At 50.7% G+C, this 17,564-nt stretch overlaps 4 non-coding genes across 4 annotated transcripts; 1 reads left to right on the forward strand and 3 right to left on the reverse strand.

Annotated features, from left to right (window-relative positions):
• Positions 1–3,019: 3,019 nt before the first annotated feature.
• On the reverse strand, positions 3,020–3,092 carry TRNAR-UCU. Its single transcript has one exon. It is a non-coding gene; the product is annotated as a tRNA-Arg (tRNA).
• A 1,925-nt stretch (positions 3,093–5,017) lies between these two features.
• TRNAF-GAA lies at positions 5,018–5,090 on the reverse strand. The gene has a single exon. It is a non-coding gene; the product is annotated as a tRNA-Phe (tRNA).
• A 1,513-nt stretch (positions 5,091–6,603) lies between these two features.
• On the reverse strand, positions 6,604–6,685 carry TRNAS-UGA. The gene has a single exon. It is a non-coding gene; the product is annotated as a tRNA-Ser (tRNA).
• Positions 6,686–10,935: 4,250 nt separating this feature from the next.
• TRNAS-GCU lies at positions 10,936–11,017 on the forward strand. Its single transcript has one exon. It is a non-coding gene; the product is annotated as a tRNA-Ser (tRNA).
• The last annotated feature ends 6,547 nt before the right edge of the window (positions 11,018–17,564 follow it).

The raw sequence follows: 17,564 nt of genomic DNA on the forward strand, positions 1-17,564 counted from the left end.
TGTGAGTTGTGGAAATAGCAAAAGGCAACAGTTGTGGTGTTACAAGAAGGGCAGTTTTTGGTTTAATAATAAAACCCAGTTATATAAATGTAACTGTATGTGCAGCTCTGTGCACTCCTGTTGGATGGAAGCTTAGTAATTAAATTATACAAGAGGGTCAGGTAAAGTGGCTACTACCACCACTATGTTTTGTCCCGAGAAGCCTTTACAGCCATTCTGAGGGGAAATGGGCCCTTTGCCCACAGAAATGGTCTATAGGGGACGGCTGCAGGCAGCAGGCGGAGAGATAATCTCATCAAAATGATTTGACTCCTGGGTAATGTAAGCAATATCACTAAAGGAATGTCAGGGGTTTCTATTGGAACTTAACTTGCCTGCCCCTGGCTGGCTCTGGTTGTACAAGATGGACGTGTAATCGGGGTACAGTTGTGTAAAAAAAAAATTATTGCAGTGCAAGGGCTGTTAGACAAAACAAACTGTTGTGTGTAATTGTGTAAGGTTTTAAAAACCTAAACTGAGACTTATGGTTTGTAACATAATGTTATGAAGGTTAAACTATGGAAGGAATGTGCATTTTAGTGTATATTGGAGAAGGGGTAAAATAAATGCAAACAAAACATGGTACTTAATTCAAACCCTATTAGGGCTCCAAAGGGAGCCACAATAGGTTGTGGTTTCTTTTTCAGATCTGTGTGTTTTGAAGCAGAAGATGAAAGTGGAAAGTAATCAGAACTCCGGTGGAAGTTGATTGTGTCCCTTTTCAGACAGTCTCTGAGCTGCTGATGGCTTTGGATCCAAAAGCCAAGCCCGAAAGCCGGGGTGAATGCAAATGACCTAGCTGATGGGGGAAGGAGAGAGCTGCCCATCAGTGGCAGCACAAAGGAGCTGCAAATAATAAATACATCTGGTCAGCAAACAAGCTACTGGAAGACTCAGATTGTGGCCCTCCAGGAAAGGGAGGTGAAAAAACAAGTCAAGCCTGAAAATAAGGGGGACAGGTTAACCCTAAGGAGTGTGTGTGAGTATATACAGTGCTAAAGCTAAATCTAAAGCTGTCTCTCAGCTATTACCTGAGGATAAACTTAAAGCTTAGTACAGCAGAGAAACTATTGCAAACTGGGTCTGTTGTACAAGAGGGGACACTGAGGCACACCACCTCATGAATTTCATAAATGACCCGCAAGTGAGGTAATTCACTAAGTGACTATAGAACAAAATCAGGACAGCCTGGAGGTAATTCTTCTGTTTTTCCTGCAATTAGCAAGGAAATTTGTAAAAGGAAGTGGTATTATTATTATTAAGCACTAATCTGTCCCCACTGGGGGTGTGTGTGGAAATTGTTTCTTTTGTTTTTCAGACACTCTACAAGCAAGCTGGTGCCAGCAAAAGACTAACCCATAATACCATGAATCTATGTTTTGTGCTGTTTGTCTGTGGTGTTTGTCTTGTTGTTAGCATTGTTGTGTTTCAATGACCAGAAAACCTCATGACATGGGTGGGGATGGCTTCAAAAGGCTGATCTGGGGGAAGATGTGGATGGAAATTCAAAATGCTCGACTAGGAGGCCAGCACCTGTGTAATAGCTACCGTGGTATCTGGAAGTGAATCGGCAGCTGAGGTGGGACCCACAATCCCTATGGGAATAATGAGAAGGGGATTTGCTCGCTGGGAATCAATGGAGGGGTGTGTAAAATGGTGTAAATCTAGAGAAGATGTTTGAATGTGCCCCTCCCTGATGACCATGGAGGAGCACACCCAATGGCCCGTGGCAAGGGGTGGACAATTGGGTGTACTGTGTCTGAGGTGTTTTGCTGGAAATGTACATATTACTAGGGGCACAATTACACCAGCCCCTAACCAAATTCCACACTACACACTGCTCTCTGGGCTTTGGTGCACAGATAGACCTGTGAATCTTACTGCTGTGAATAATCGAAGCAGGGCATATGGCCTGATTCCACACCACGTGGTTAAGTTGGTTTGGACAATAACCCATTTCTCTGTGGACATTCAATGGACTTATGATATGGACAAAAGCACGAAAACCTGCAGTGGCAGCGTATTGCAACTGGACACGTTAAGAGCTTGACCCCGTCGAAGGAGGAGAGGAGGTGTTTTGGTGGTGGCCAGGATGTTGGACCATGCTGCAGTGCTCAGGTCTCTCGGTGTTGCTGTGGATTATTACAGTGGCTGGTGTATTGCTAAGTATACTTGTGATACGTTGCCTATGGAAATAACCTAGAAGTAATGGAGTAAGCCCCTCCCCCCTGTACTAGACAACCTGGACCCAACCTTCCCAGGCCCACTATAGTGGGAAGTCTGGAACGCTAATTGGAACAGGTGTGGCACGCCCGTACGAGAGAAGGTGCAGGGCACTGTACTACGCACGGGGCAGTGGGACAAATGGAATATCAACACCTTCCACCTTGATGCCTGGCCTGATCAGGAAATGTGTCACCATATGTCCTATGTTTTGCCAAGGAGGAGAATGGGAACAGGGACACAGGCAAGGCTCTGTGGCGTCAGGGCTGGGATGGGGACACTGAGGAAGGAAAATGGAATCATTGCTTGCTGGAAGTTCAATCCAATAAACATCTAATTGTTTGCACCTTCGGACTTTGGGTATTGCTGCTCTGTGTGTACGCAAGGAGGACCCGGTAATGGGAGGGTGAAGGGATAAACCCTCTAACACTAACTAACATCTAACACCCATTTGAACCTCTTCTTTTCACACTGTTGCTCATTCTCAGGAGCTGCTTTGTCTCCAGACAGATCCATTCTCTTTCAGAACAGCCTTGCTCTTTCTGTCTGTTTCACTCAGAGTAAACGCTCCCTTTCTCTCTAGTCTCAGACAAACACTAGTATTAACTGTTTGCTACTGAGGGGTTTAGAAAGCATTTGTCAAGATGCCATTTCTGGGGGATTTTTCCCAAGATCCAGTATTTTGTGTTCAAACATCTCCCAAGCTTCCTTGCTGAAAATAAGGCCAAGGTTTTCTTGCAACGTAGAGGCAGTTTTTCACCCCAGATGGGACTCGAACCCACAATCTCTGACTTAGAAAGCCATTGCCTTGTCCATTAGGCCACTGGGGCCCTGATGAAAGAATGGAAATTCCATCTCCTAAATGCATATTTCTCATATTAACTCGGAAGCCAAATACCCTCTTTCTGCACCTTACAGATATGTCTGCATCCCCTGGCAGCAAGGCTACTGGGCAGGTCACTGACAGAGCTGAGCACCACCTTTCTGCCAGCCATCTTTAGAGAAGAAGGCTCTTTTCCCTGACAGCCACACACACAGCGCTGCCTAGCATCCCGAGAGCCTCCCTCGTGTTCTCCCACAGCAGCCGCCTGCCGGTGTGGGTGGGAAAAGGGGACCAGGAAGCAGTGCGGCCTCATTACGGGACAAGAGGCCCTCACCATGCCCAGGCCTGCCTCTTGCCTTCAGCCCAGGCAGCCAGAGGTGCCAGGGAGCTCCCTGGCAGGCCGCCGCCTCAGCCAGGAAATAAGGAAAAGGCGATGAATGAAGAAGTCAGGAAATAACAAGGAAATGAAGAGGTTTGTCAAATGGGTTTCTGCCCAATTTACCATCTTCTCAGCTACCGCTCAAAGTTAAAGACCTAAAGTCAACCTATTAGCATAAGTATAGATGGTTGGATGGGAATTAAAAGGAGCTGCTGTCACAAGTGTTAGGTGCCTGCAAGCAGCATGCAGACCGTTTAAAAACACTGCAATTAGAGGCTCAGATGAAACGTTTGCCCTAAATCAGAAACGACAATAGGAGGACCAGCAGAACGCCACTCTAGGTTCATGGCAGAGTAATGGAGGCTGTTAGAGGCAAAAAGTCATTCCTCAAAATTTGGAAATCAGATCCTAGTGAGGATAATAGGAAGGTGCACAAACTCTGGCCTGTTAAGTGTCAAAGTGTAACAAGTCAGGCCAAGAAAGAATCTGAGAAGCAACACGCTAAAGACACAAAAGCTAAGCATAAATCCGGTCAGTGCGAGTCCTGGTCTGTCCCCGCAGAAAGGTGAACCCCCTCTGTGGCTGGAGTGAGCTCCTCTAAGCCGACCTCACTACAGACCTGTGCCAGGTAGTGCTCATTGTAAAAATGTTTCCTCTGACGGTTGGGAAAATGGGACCAGCGGTGCTCAGGCCGGCTGACACAATTAAAATCCCCCCCAACACCAAACATCATGCAGTCCAGAGGAAGGGAGCCTTTGATCTTCCCTCTCATGCCTTAACTGGGGACCATACACACTAATATAGCAGTAACCAGTGCCACAGAGCACAAAGCCCACCAGTAATGCCCTCCCTGGTTGGAGCTCCACCACCTTCTGTACTCGCACCGCGAATGTGAAGAACAAGACTCCAACCCCATCATTCTTTCCTGGCCAGGAGGCCCTTCCTCCCATCACCCTCTGCCCAGCAAGCTACCCTAGAGTCATGAATGTGCATTTCCTGAACACCCACCATGGCCAAGTCCAGCTGCTCCAAGGCACTGAACAGCAAGTGCCTCCTCCTGGACCCCCAAATCCCTTCCACACGGCCACTTTCACAGATGCCCCTTCCCTGGTACTGCCCTTGCTCAGCTGCGCAGAGGAGTTTTCACCCCCACTCCCTGCCTGTCACTGCCCAGCAGCCCTCTGGCACCATTCCTGAGGGTCACCCTGCCTTGCTCTCTCCCTGACATATTGGGAAAGACAGCTCCCATCTCTCCTTGTTAAAGGTCAGGTGGGCCAACTAGGGGCAGAAGCCCATTCTATGTTTTCCTACTGCAGAGCCCAAGATCAGAGACTCACCATCAGTGCCACCCAGAGGGGAGGCAAGCAGGGCAATTTACCCCAGGCCCCATGAGAATACAGTATTGCAACTTTTTTTTAATTGAACGGGCTCCCAAAAATGCTTTGTTCCAGACCCCTAAATGCTCTAGGGCAGCCCTGCTCATCTTGGGTGCTGACACACCACTGTGCTCCCATAGAGCAAGCCAGCAGGGCACAAAGAGGGATGAAAGGGCCTGCCAAAGCCTGAGATTGAACCAGGGACCTTTAGATCTTCAGTCTAACGCTCTCCCAACTGAGCTACTTTGGCAGCTGTGTGGTAATGTTTGGGCCTGTTGCTTCTCTGCCCGGGAGGTTTTTGCAGCAGTTGCACACAAAAGGACGTCATTGTGAGCGGCCCATGAAGACAAGACTCGCTTTTGCCTGCCTTGCTCAGCTTGACTTGCTGCCTCACCCCGTTCCTGCCCTAGTGCCTGGGCTGACCTGGTGGTGGAAGGGGACTGGGGGCCAGTGGCGCGGGGAGGAAGTTGAGCTGGACCCTGAGCTAGACTAGACCCTGGCGGTGAGAGTCTGGCCACCACCTGCCACCCCACCCTGTTGTCCTGGCTTCCTCCACTGGGCGTCATTTCAGGAGGGAAGTGGGGCTTCTGCCTCCCCTCCCTGATTTTCACACCGCAGAGGAGTGCGAACAGGAAAACGAACGGCTGCTCCACACCCCCACCAGAGGAACCCGGCGCCCTTAGCTGTGGGGAGTAAGAAGTGGCTGTTGGCTGACAGGGCCTGTCCCTGAGGAGCTGGAACAGCAGCTGCCGCCTCCCCCTCGGCTCCAGGCTGTGGGAAATGCTCATTGCCTGGCTGCATGGGCGGATGCTGCTCCGTGCTCTGGAGAGCGTCTGTATTGCTCTGTCAACCCCCCCGTCTTCACTGAGCCAGTCTGGTAAGGGCCCAAGTGCCCCCTCCGGCCTGGCAGCTGAGAGTCTGTGCAGACATCAGCCCCCCTGCCAGCCCCACAGGCAGCAGCAGCGCCAGCCCCTCAGCACCACAGGGGCACTCGATGCACTTCCTGTGGGGAAATGGCTCCTTGGCATCCAGCTGCTAGAGTGAGAGCCAGGAGAGAGCAGTGTCTGGCTCACCGTGGGGGAGAGAAGAGACCTGGTGAGTGCGGATCTCCCTCAGCCTCCCCCGCAAGGCTGGTCACTTCTATTGTCACTGTGATAGTCAGTGCTTCCCTTCAGGGCCAGCCCTAGAGGGGTCTGTGACAAAGCCCCCCCTTTCCTCCCCAGGCCCTGCCCCCACTCCACCCCTTCCCCCAAGCCCCCACCCCTGTCCCATCTCTTCCCATCCTGCACCTTCCCGCCCCATTCCTCTCCCTCCCCCACCTCTTCCCGTCCCTGCTCCTCCCCATCCCCTGCCAGCCCCTCCTGCACCCCACTGAACAGCTGATCACTGGCAAGTGGGAGGTGCTGAAGGGGAAGAGCAGGAGCTTGTCAGCAAGGCCTGTAGTGGGGTGCGGGGGAGCTGGCTGCCAGTGGGTACTGAGCACCTATTTTTTCTCTATTGGTTCTACAGCTCCCATGGATTCGCTGACTCAGCTTCTTTCACACCCTAGAGAGAGGAGCAGAACCAGGGCTATGTCTGATCTATGGGGCACCAGGTGAGTGGCAGAGGCTTCAGGTGCTGAGACACAGTGTGAGGGGGAGTCCCAGGGATCTCGATGAAAGGAGCAGAACAGGATTTCCTTGGGGTGGGGAGAGAATTGAGAGTGTCTCAGGAGGTTGTACAGAGGTGTTGCCCGGGTGAGAGACTGGCTAAAACACAGGCCTCGCTGTGAGCAGGATTTGAACCTGCGCAGGGGAACCCTATTGGATTTCAACTCCAACGCCTTAACCACTTGGCCATCACAGCTGTGAGCACAAAACTGCCTGAATGCCAGAGAAACTGGTAAAGAATCACAATGCCCAGGTGTGAAGTCATCTGAACTACAGAATTCCCACCGCAAACCTGGCTCCCAAAGCACAGGGGGGATTTGGGGTTTGTTCTCTTTGCTTAACTATGTCAGATGTATTCACCCACGAAACCTCATGCTCCAATATGTCTGTTAGTCTATAAGGTGCCACAGGACTCTTTGCTGCTTTTACAGATCCAGACTAACATGGCTACCCCTCTGATACTCCTAGTGACACTCTCCAATGGATACCCATCCTCCCCCACTGTGAGGTAGGTAGGAGCGGTTCATTATTATCCCTACTTGAAAGAGGGAGAAGCTAAGGCTGAGAAAGGAGAATTGATTTGTCTTAGGTCACACAGCCAGCCAGTGGCAGAGTTGGGAATAGGACCCAAGAGCCCTGATTTTGAAACTAACCATCAGATCGTGAATTTCAAACACTGAATGACCTGAATAAAGTACTCGCAGATGAGCTCCAGACGAACAACAGTGCATAGTAATTATTCAGCAAGTATTTGAGGAGAACTGCAATGTTAGAGAGAATCATGAACTGCTCAGAGACCATTAATGCAGCAAAGCACTAAAATTTGTCAACATATAACAGGTTATGACTTATTTCCTTGGTCTTCAAAGAGAACAACAAGGACCTGAGTCTCCTCCCTGTCAATAACCCCCTGCTCAGCCAATCAGGGTAGAGACAGGATGGGAGGCTGAGCGTTCTCACCAGAGAGCCCAAAGGATGGCCCAGGTCACCGGTGGGGATCACTGCCCGAGCACTATTTCAGTCCCACATTTTTGGGTGAACTTCCCACAGTGGGAGCTGCAGAGCACTCCCCCGCAACACACACACACACTCCTCCTGGTGTTGGGAGGGGAACAGGTGAAAGGACAAAAAAAGCAAGAGACGAAGAGAAAGGAGGAAGGGATGGATGGAGGAAAAGGTGAAACAAAAAGAACAAACCCTAAGGGACAAAATCCCAGGTGCGGAATAAAATTCTGCCTCCTTAAGTTCCTGTTTTCCATGCCTAGAATTCAACTGTCACCAGATGGATCAGACTGAACAGGTTTCAAATCTCAAGGAGGCTCTTACCTTCTAAACAGGGATGGCTGTTTTCTAGTAAAATCAGGAAAAGGGAAGGAGAAAACTTGAAAGAGGTTCCTCCTGGCGCTCACATACGTGAACCCGAATACTCTCTCAGTCCTCAAAGAGAACTTGAGAAGGAGACTTGCTGAAGCAAAGCCACAGGGGTCTCTGAGGTTTCCCTGGCCCCTCATCCCTGTCCTGCCTGGCTGATGTCAGCATCTCTCTGTGACGTCACCACCTCCCCACCAATAGTCTTTGACCAATAGTCTGAGGTCCTGCAAAAGGACTTTGTGATGTCACTGCCACACCCCTCCCTTGCTGGGCCAATGTCCTGCCCCTGGCCAGGCACTTTGGAGGTTTGAGCTACTCCCTGTGGATCACCCCACTCAAGGAGCGTTCGTTCTAGGAAGCAAGCCGGCTAGACAGGAAAACATCAGACGCTGCTCCCAATGCTACACTCAGTTTTTCAGAAATTAGTCAATTTTATGGCCAGAAGAGACCATTAGAGCATCTAATCTGACCCCCTGCATATCACAGGCCTCCTGTATGACACAAGAGCTACTTTTGGGGCAAACACATTCCAGAAAACCATCTAGTCTTCATTAAATGACATCAGGAGATGGCAAATCCACCACTTTCCTTGGTAGCTTGTTCCTGTGGTGAATCATCCTCGCTGTTGAATATTTGTGTCTTATTTGTAATATGAATTTGTTTCTTTTCACCTTCCAGTGATTGGGTCTTGTTATGCCTTTCTCTGCTCGATTAAAGAGCCCTTTTATACCCAATCTCTTCTGTCCATTAAGGCCCTTCAACACTTCAATGAAGTCACCTTTCAATCTTCTTTTGATAAGCTAAACAGGTTGAGCTCGTTCAATAGCTCACTAGAAGGCAATTTTCTCCAGCCCTCAGAACATTTATTGGCTCTTTGGTCATCAGATTCCTGAACTGCAGCTGGATGTGGCTCTTGTTCTTCTGCACAGCACAGCTCCTGGAGAAGAGGGATCTGCAAATGTACATTCGTATGATACCTTTGTTTAATTGATGAAAACATAAACTAGACACTTAGAGGATTGGAACGGATTTCAGCTGATGGACAGCTTCGCTAGGTTTTTATGCATTTGGACAGCGAAATGTTGAGTGTTTACATTCATATCAAGCACCCCCGTATAGTGGAGCTCCTGAACAGAATGGAGAATGGAAAAATAAATGTTTTCCTTTTTTTAAAAAAAAGAAAGAAGGTTATAAGAGAACACAGGAGTTTGAACGAAGGACCACTTGAGCTGCAGTTAAGCACTCTACCACTAAGCTATACCCCCATGACAACAGGAGTATAGAATTGTGATCTTCAGGACTTTGAAGGACAGACCCTGCTTCATTGAGCTCCGTTGCCATTCCCAGACCACAGGTGGTTTTAAAAATGGGGTTTGATTAAACTTCTTAAATGTGGCAACCACCACAGCTTGCGCACCCACCGATATAGCTTCTCCCACTGACATAGCTGCCACCTCTTGGGGAAGTGGATTAACTGCACCCACAGGAAAACTCTCTCCCATCAGCATAGAGCAGTGGTTCTCAAGCTGTGGGTCAGGACCCCAAAGTGGGTCATAACCCTGTTTTAATGGGGTTGCCAGGGCTGGCATTAGACTTGTTGGTGCCTGAGGCTGAAGCCAAAAGTCTGAGCCCCACCACCCAGGGCTGAATCCCTCAAGCTTTGGTTTTGCCCTCCCTTAACTGGGGCAGGGCTCAGGCTTTGGCTCCCCCCTGCCCCTGCCTGGTGTGGAGAGGCTTGGTCCCTCTTTCCAGGGCCATATAGTAAGGTGTTTTTTTTTTTAGCTGAAGGGGGTTGCAGTGAAAGGAAGTTTGAGAAACCCTGGCATAGAGCCTCTGAATATGTCTAGACTTGGCTCCCTGTGACACCGTGGGTGATCAGACACTGAAAGTGCAGCCATGGAGACACCACACACCAGCCTTGCCCAGCAGGCAAGAATCAAACCTCCACAGAGAGATGCTTGTTGTTTTTTAACCCATCTCCCTAAGCCCTCAGCCACCACCACTTAAAGGGGCTTTTCTACACTATGGTTTTGTTCTCACTGAAGGGTCATTTCCAATTGTTTGCTCAGACCAGCATTAGGGAAAATGGTGCCCTGAGCAAAGCTTGTACTTTGGCACTTCCCCATTGCCCCTGGATGATCCCCACTCCCCCTTTACCGCTAGCTCCTGCACTCTCAACCCTTGCACCTCCTTCACCCCTAACTCCTGCCCCCTCCTGTGCCTCCTTTGCCCTTAACTCCCTGTGCCACCAGCCATTGCCCCTCTCCTGCAGCCCCTTCACATGGTTCCAGTGCTGGGGGCCCTGCACTTGTTCTCCCTTTCCCTGGGCTTTGGCATCACTAGCCCCTGCTTAGTGAGAAGGGTTCAGTGGTTCCCAAAATGTGGGGCATGACTCCTAGGGGGACACAGAGGAACATTCATAGGGGCACCTCAGGGTCTGAGCCAGCCCCCATGGAGGGAGCAGCACTGAGCCCCACTCTGTCCCAGCTCTTCCCCAACCCCACCCTCAGCCTGGGGCTCTAGTGCCCAGCTCAGCCTCGACCCCCTTACCCCTGTCTGCACCCCTCTCCCCAGCAAGCAACAGCCCCACTCCCAGCCTCGGTTTCCGACTGTGGTTTCTGAGGGTCCACAGCCATGGATAAGAGGGCACAGAGTGAAATGTTTGGGGACCCCTGGTTTAGGATGATGTTCTCAATGGCTTCTATGCAGTCCAATAAAAGCTATTCCTCACCCACCCAGCCCTCCATCAGGACGGACTAGGTATGTTCTGCTGCCCCTCACTCATACAGGAAGGATAATAACATTTCATTCCACTCAATGCTAAAGTGATTTGTAACCCACCAGCAGCCAAAACTGGTCATTTTGGGAAAGCGGCCCCATCATGCTGCATACCTAGGCAGAGTAGGTGTGTCTGTGCAAACACGCTCTGTTCCTGAAGTCTTTCCCCCAGCTCCTCACTAGATGTGAGGGGGGAGCTCATTCAGCCCCTGCTTCTGCTTAGTGTTTAAAAACTCCTTATTGTCCCTAGCTCTGCTGGCCTTAGATTTCTCCTCCTGTCTTTTTCTTGCCAGCTCAGATGAGGTGGCCGAGTGGTTAAGGTGATGGACTGCTAATCCATTGGGCTCTGCACGCATGGGTTCGAATCCCATCCTCATCGGATGCTTTTAGTCGTCGCCCCTCCTTTGTAGACAAACATGTACCCCTTTGGTACAATGACAGATCAAACAATGTTCCTTCTTGCAAACAAAAACCTTCTCAGAAACTCAGAACTCCCTTGCTTTAAATAAAATGTCTAAATCCCAGATTTCTTAAAAAAAAATTCTCTAGTCCTGTATTTCTTAGTTTTTATCTCAAAAGGGAACATCCTCATCATCTCCCCCAAACACCCTGGGACCTGCCCAAATTATTAAAATACCCTCAACCCGAGCAAGGCCAGAACAGTGAACCAGAGCTAGTGTCTAGGCCAAACTGCTCTGAAGGAGGCAACTCAAACATTTTCTCCCTGCTTCCCTTGGCAAGGTCTGACTCAGAAAATAAAATTCCCCAAACTGAAAATTTTCTGCTGAAAAACCAGTACTAGTCTGGTTGGGGACTTTAGTTTGCAAGTATTATTGTTATTATACTCTTCTGATTTCTGAATCAGTTCAGTTTTTTCTCCTCCAGGTGTGTTTCCAGCTGCTGAGTTGTGGGGGAGAGAGGCCAAGCTATGATGTCTCTTCCCCTCTTTCATAGCTTCTTCCAACTTGCTAGGAAGCTCCTTTGCTACGATGTGAGTCAAGCAGTGCCCATTGTCTCTGTGCTATCTCGGAGAAGCCTGCATTGTACACGGTTCCTGGGATAGTCCTTGGGAGTGTGGATCCCTTCAATGGGCCAGCAGCGAGTCTGGCTCCTCCATTGTCGCACCTGAAAGGCTGGTGGGGGGGCATTTCCCAACCTCATAACATATCTCAGTAACACACACAGAGCAAAACTTCATAACTTCCCAACCAATGCGAGCACACACAATCCAACAAGATATTAATGTTCAACAGATCAAGACTTTTGAAATAATACCTCACCAGGCAGACTTTGTACCAACCGTGGCATCATTATATGAGCGTGGTGAATATGGGGCTTGCAGGGTGCTGCTTTGAGCACAGCGTGCCACACCTGGGCTGACACTGCAATGGAGACGTACCCTTAGAGTCCATCTCTCCTGGGATAAAGATGGCAGCAGGGCTGGCCTGGGTCATCTGACTTGGGCTCCTGGACGTAAAGCTGAGGGGCTAAAAACTGTGATGCAGATATTTGTGTTCACACTGAAGCCTGGGTTCAGAAACCCTCACCCCTCATGGGGCCTCAGAGGTTGGGCTCAAGCCCATTTGTCTGCACTGTAATTTTATAGTCTTGCAGCCCAAGCCCCATTACCCTGAGTCAGCTGAACTGGGCTTTGAGACAGGTGCCCTGGGTGTGTTAATCACAGTGTAAACTTAATGTTAGGATACGTCTCCAGTGCAATGAAACACCCTCGGCTGGCCCATGTCGTATTAACCAAGGTCATGTGGCTTTGGCTGTAAAGTTGCAATGTCCGTGTCTCGGCTCAGGCTCAGTCCCCTGCTCTAGGAGCCCAGAAGGGTGGGAGGGAGTTCAGCGATGGAAATGGTGAAACCGCATTGAGGGGACTGGACCACTGACCTATCAGCTCTTATCTCCCAAACTTTCAGTAACTCTATTGTCAGTGCCTGTGAGTGTAATTTAAACCATAAGAACAGCCACACTGGGCCAGACCAATAGCCCATCTAGCTCTGAATTTTGTCTTCTGACAGTAGCCAATACCAGGTGCCCCAAAAGCAGCACTGGGAGTTGAACCCAGGATCTCCTGTTTACAAAACTGAGGTTTTAACCAGCTAAGCCATGGCACCTGCTGTGATTTAAAGCATCATGTCTGCCCACACCTGACTCCCTGCCAATCCCCACTGGGCCCTGACAAGCTTTGCTTGTGTTTGGATTCTGTAAAGCAGAGGAGCAGGGGAAGCTTTACTCCCGCAGTGCGTGAGTGATTCTTTGCCCAGGTCTACGCTACAAAATTAGGTCGGTGTAATTACATTACTTAGGGGTTTAAAAAATTTACATCCCCCCCAAGCAATGCAGTTATATCAACCCAGCCCCAGTGCAGACAGCGGCTCAGCTGTCAGAACTTTCTGGAGCTATGAAAGGGGAGGGGCCCAGCCTCTGTAGCAGGAATGCAGGGCAGGCAAGTTCACAGCAGGCATTGTGGGATACTGGTGGAGGCCAGTTATGGTGATATAATGACCAGCAGCATTTACACTGACAATTTGTTGCTTTAAGTTTGCTGCACAAAGCTCTAGGCCTCTTGTCAAGGTGGTTTTATTTTGTCACCAAAACAGGGCAGTTTTGTCGCTAGACGTGGCATTGCAGTGTGTGCACCAGCCACAAGCCGCTGACCGAGGGAGCGTTGTGTGTTTTTCACATACCTGAGCAATATAATGATGCTGAAACAACTTTGTAGTGCAGACCTGGCCAAAGATTCAGACACACACACACACACACACACACACACACGCAGCTTGCAAGGAAAACCTCACCTGCTCCTCTGCTTTGCAGAATCCAAACACAAGCAAAGCTTTTCAGGCCCCAGTGGGGATGGCAGGGAGTCAGGTGTGGGCAGGCACTGTATTTTAGCTATCCACAGGCACCAGGGCTTAGCTGTCTAAAGCACCTGCTTTGTAAACAAGAGATCCTGGGTTCAACTCCTCGTGGTGCCTTGTTGAGTAACTGTTGGGGTACCTGGTAATGGCTAGTGTGGGAGGACAAAACACAGAGCTAGATGGGCCTTTGGTTCAGCCCAGTGTGGCTGTTTAAATTATACTCACAAGGCACTGATAACAGAATTACTGAAACTTTGAGAGTTAAGAGCTGATAGGTCAGTGGCCCAGCCTGTCACAGATGACCCCCCCTCCCTCTGGGACAGGGGCAGGTCTGAGCTCTCACATCAAATGGCTCATTGTGGCTGCCAGAACCTGTGGGCAGCTCATCTAGTTTGCACTGGGGGTTGAGTTCTGCTTTGTGCACTGTGTGTGAGAATGAAAATCCTAGACTGCCCTTTGAAAGAACGAAAACAGCAGGACGCGTTATTGTCCCTGCCCCAAAGCAGACAGACCAATGGAGAAATGCCATTGAGTCCAGGGTAATACTCCACTGTCGTTCTACCTTGTTTGCTTGCTAAACTCCCTCCCAACCTTGAGGGCTCCCAGAGCTTGAGCTGAGATGTCTACACTGCAAATTTACCACCCCACGGCCCTAGCCTGGGAGCCTGCACTGGCACGGGGCAGCCGTGGGTGTTTCATTGCAGTGTGGACATAGCCTGGCATTATGTCTACACTGCCATTAACACACCCAAGTCACTATTCTCAAACCCTGGGTCAGCTGATTCAGGCTTGTGGGGCTTGTGCTGCAGGGTTATAAAATTACAGTGTAGACACTTGGGCTTGAGCCCAGCCTCCAAGACCCCACGAGGGGTGAGGGTCTCCGAGCCTGGGCTCCAGTCTGAGCCCCAGGAGCCCAAATCAGATCATCCAGGCCAGCCGGGCCAGTGGGATTTTAGCACAGTATAGATGCCCTCTCAGGGTATGTCTGCACTGCAGTGTAAGCCCAGGGTTAGCAGAAGTCATGTCAGCAGCCCCAACACATAAACATAAACCACGAGGGAAAGACTCACCCCCCCCCAAATAAGCTGGGCAGTGTCCTTCTCCCTACGGTTCATAAGTCCAGCAACCAAACGTCCTTTAACATGAGCCCCCCCTCTCTGCACCCCACTCACAGCTGTTGTCCTTAGTCAGTGCAAGCCCAGAGGTGCCTCTGTACAGTTCACCTGCCATCCTGGGTGGAAAAGGGGGAAAATAAGAAGGTACCGTACTCACTATGTTGTCTAGGGACTCACTCATCCCTCCACTGCCACTCTATGTTAGGGTTGGTCTAACACCTAAATTTTAGTATTAGGACCCAGGACACAACCCCCTTGGCTTTGGAACCCCTGTCCCCTGCCTAGCAAGTGCTATTGAATTGAGAGTGAGTCCCTCCATCAGGGTCTGCCAAGCCCAGTTCTGCTGCCCTCGAGTCACACAACAAGGATAACAACCCTTTATTTTACTCCTGCCCCTGTAACATGGAGACTGGGAATCCAACACCAGCCACAAGTGATCATTTCGGCAAGCAACCCAACCTATTTCCAACATACTGTAAAATCCACATGCAGACTCATACACGAAACATTGCAAGAAAATCTTCCTGAGGGGGTCTGAAGCACCTGCTGCTGGAGGGAAGGAGGGAGCCGTGGGTTGGGATTGAGGAGCAGCGTGAGGAGGGGGGCCTGTGGGTTGGGATTGAGGGGCACTGGGAATAGGAGTTGGCTGTGGGTTGGGACAGAGGAGAAGGGTGAAGAGGAGCAGGCTCTGGTTGGGAGTGAGGAGCACTGAGCATAGGAGGGACTGAGGGTTGGGATTGAGGGGCACTGGGAAAAGAGGGGACATGAGTTTAGGCTGAAGAGCATCCTCGTTTGGGGATCCAGCAGGACAGGGGAAGGCAGCAGGTGATTCTAATTCCTTAGGGGTATTCTGTGTGTGTGTGTGTGTGCAGGGAAGGAACATGCTCTATGCCCAGAGACCTTTATTCCTCCAGGCTGCAAGGACAGAGGGGCTGTCAGGAAGTTGCCCCTTCAAACCCACACACAAAAAGGCCCTTCTGAGGAAAGGGAAAATCCTGAAGAGAAAAAGTAACATCAAAGAGGACTCCAGCAAGACAGCTGAAGATCTTGGTGAATAGTTTATTACCTGATGAGGGACTTGAACCCTGGACCCTCAGATTAAAAGTCTGATGTTCTGCCAACTGACCTAGCCAGGTTCCCAAAGCAAAAGAGCAAGTTGGTGCAGAGGAGAAACTAGTCAAGAAAACAAGAGCAGGAAACAATACGGGAAACCTGCTGCTCTCTCTGGCCTGGTCAGGGGGCTGTGCCGATCGGGTGTCCATACTAAGCTCGGCTTCAATATGGGGATCCCTGGGAAGCTGGGGGTCCCCAGGTTGCCTAAGGAGGGGTGAACCAGCCCAGGTCGGAAACAGAGCAGGTCAAAACTCCCGTGCCGATCAGTAGTCGGGCCGCACCTGTGAGTAGCCCCTGCAGCATAGCCTGGGCAAGACAGTGAGACAGGGTCTCTTTTTATATACTCCCCACCCCCGCAGAGCCTGGGTGGGGGGATGGGAGCACCCATTGTGGGGATCCTGACCTGGTGAGAGGGAGGCACCATGTACCAGGGATCCCGAAACACGGAACAGGGACACCCACACACCAGGTGTCTTGCAGCAAGAGCTGCAGTCTTGATTTACAAACTGCAAGTGATGGGGAATTTACCACCTCCCTTGCCGAGCTTGTGCCACTAGATAATTAGCCTCACGGTTAAAAAATGGTCATTTCCAGTTGGGATTTTCTGACATCGACTGCGAGCCAATGGGGTCTTGTTCAATCTTTGTCTGGCAAATTAAAGAACCCTTTAAATCACATATCCCCCCTCTGGGAATTTGTAAAACGTATTTAAACCAGTGATTAAATCGCCTCTTAACCTCCAGTCAATGAAATCAATTGAGCTTCTTCAGTCTCTCGCTGCAGACATTTTCCTTGTTTTTAAAGGCAAAAATCCTGATCTTTCCAATGGGAGCTGCTGCTTCAATGTTCAGTTTGGGGAGGGATTTGGCTGCACTCAGAGATCTGCCCGGGTTACAATCTGCGATCCGAAGGGTCGAACACAAACAGCGTTTAGATGGGACCGTTAGTGCCGCCCCCGTGTGGCCAAAGGTTAGAACTGACCAGCAGAGTTTAAAGTTGGAGCCTGGGACGCTCCTGAACAAACTGGGCACAAAGCCTCTCACGTGGGACCCTCGCTGTGCAGCAGGAGGCGGAGGGAAGCTGATTGTCAGGGCTCAGGGCAGCTCCCTGCCAGGCTGAGCCGGTGTCTGTGCTAAGCTCGGCATCAATCAGGTGATTCTGGGAAGTTCGGGGTCCCCGGGCTCCCAAAGGAGGGTGAAGCAGGTCACCCCTGGAGCAGGTTAAAGCTGCAGGGTGACAGTGGGGTTGCTGCCCCTGTGAACAGCTGCTGTAGCACCGCCTGGGCAGGTCAGGGAGAGCCAGTTATACCCCCCCCCCCCAGCCTGTATCGGGGGATGGGAGCACTCACACCCTGGGGACCCACCCACCAGAGATCTACTGGGGGGGAAAGTGGCACCCACACACCCAGGATCTTGTAGGGGGGGACAAGGGCATCCACACTCCGGGATCCTCTGCAGAGGGACGGACACCCACACATCCAGGATTCTGTATGGGGGGCAGAGGTACCCGGACACCTGGGCGGGGGAAGGGGGCACCGAAACATCCGGGATCTTACCTGGGAGGAGAGCGGCGCCTGCAGCTCGACATGAGACGGGGGCGGGGGAAGCAGGAGCATTTCCCAGTCCCAGACTGTCCCCATCTGGCCAAGGCACAGAGCTCATAAGCAGAGTTTAAAGCTCCAGCTGCCAGGCTGCAAAACAAGCCCAGCCCCATGGCTGGTGCCTGTGATTCCCAGCTCCTGGGGAGGCTGAGGCCAGCGGATTGCTTGAGCTCAGGAGTTCTGGGCTGCAGGGGGCTGTTCCAATTGGGTGTCCGCATTAAGTTCAGC

This window comes from Mauremys reevesii, linkage group 12 (genome assembly GCF_016161935.1).
Source record: "Mauremys reevesii isolate NIE-2019 linkage group 12, ASM1616193v1, whole genome shotgun sequence".
Taxonomy (NCBI): Eukaryota; Metazoa; Chordata; order Testudines; family Geoemydidae; genus Mauremys; species Mauremys reevesii.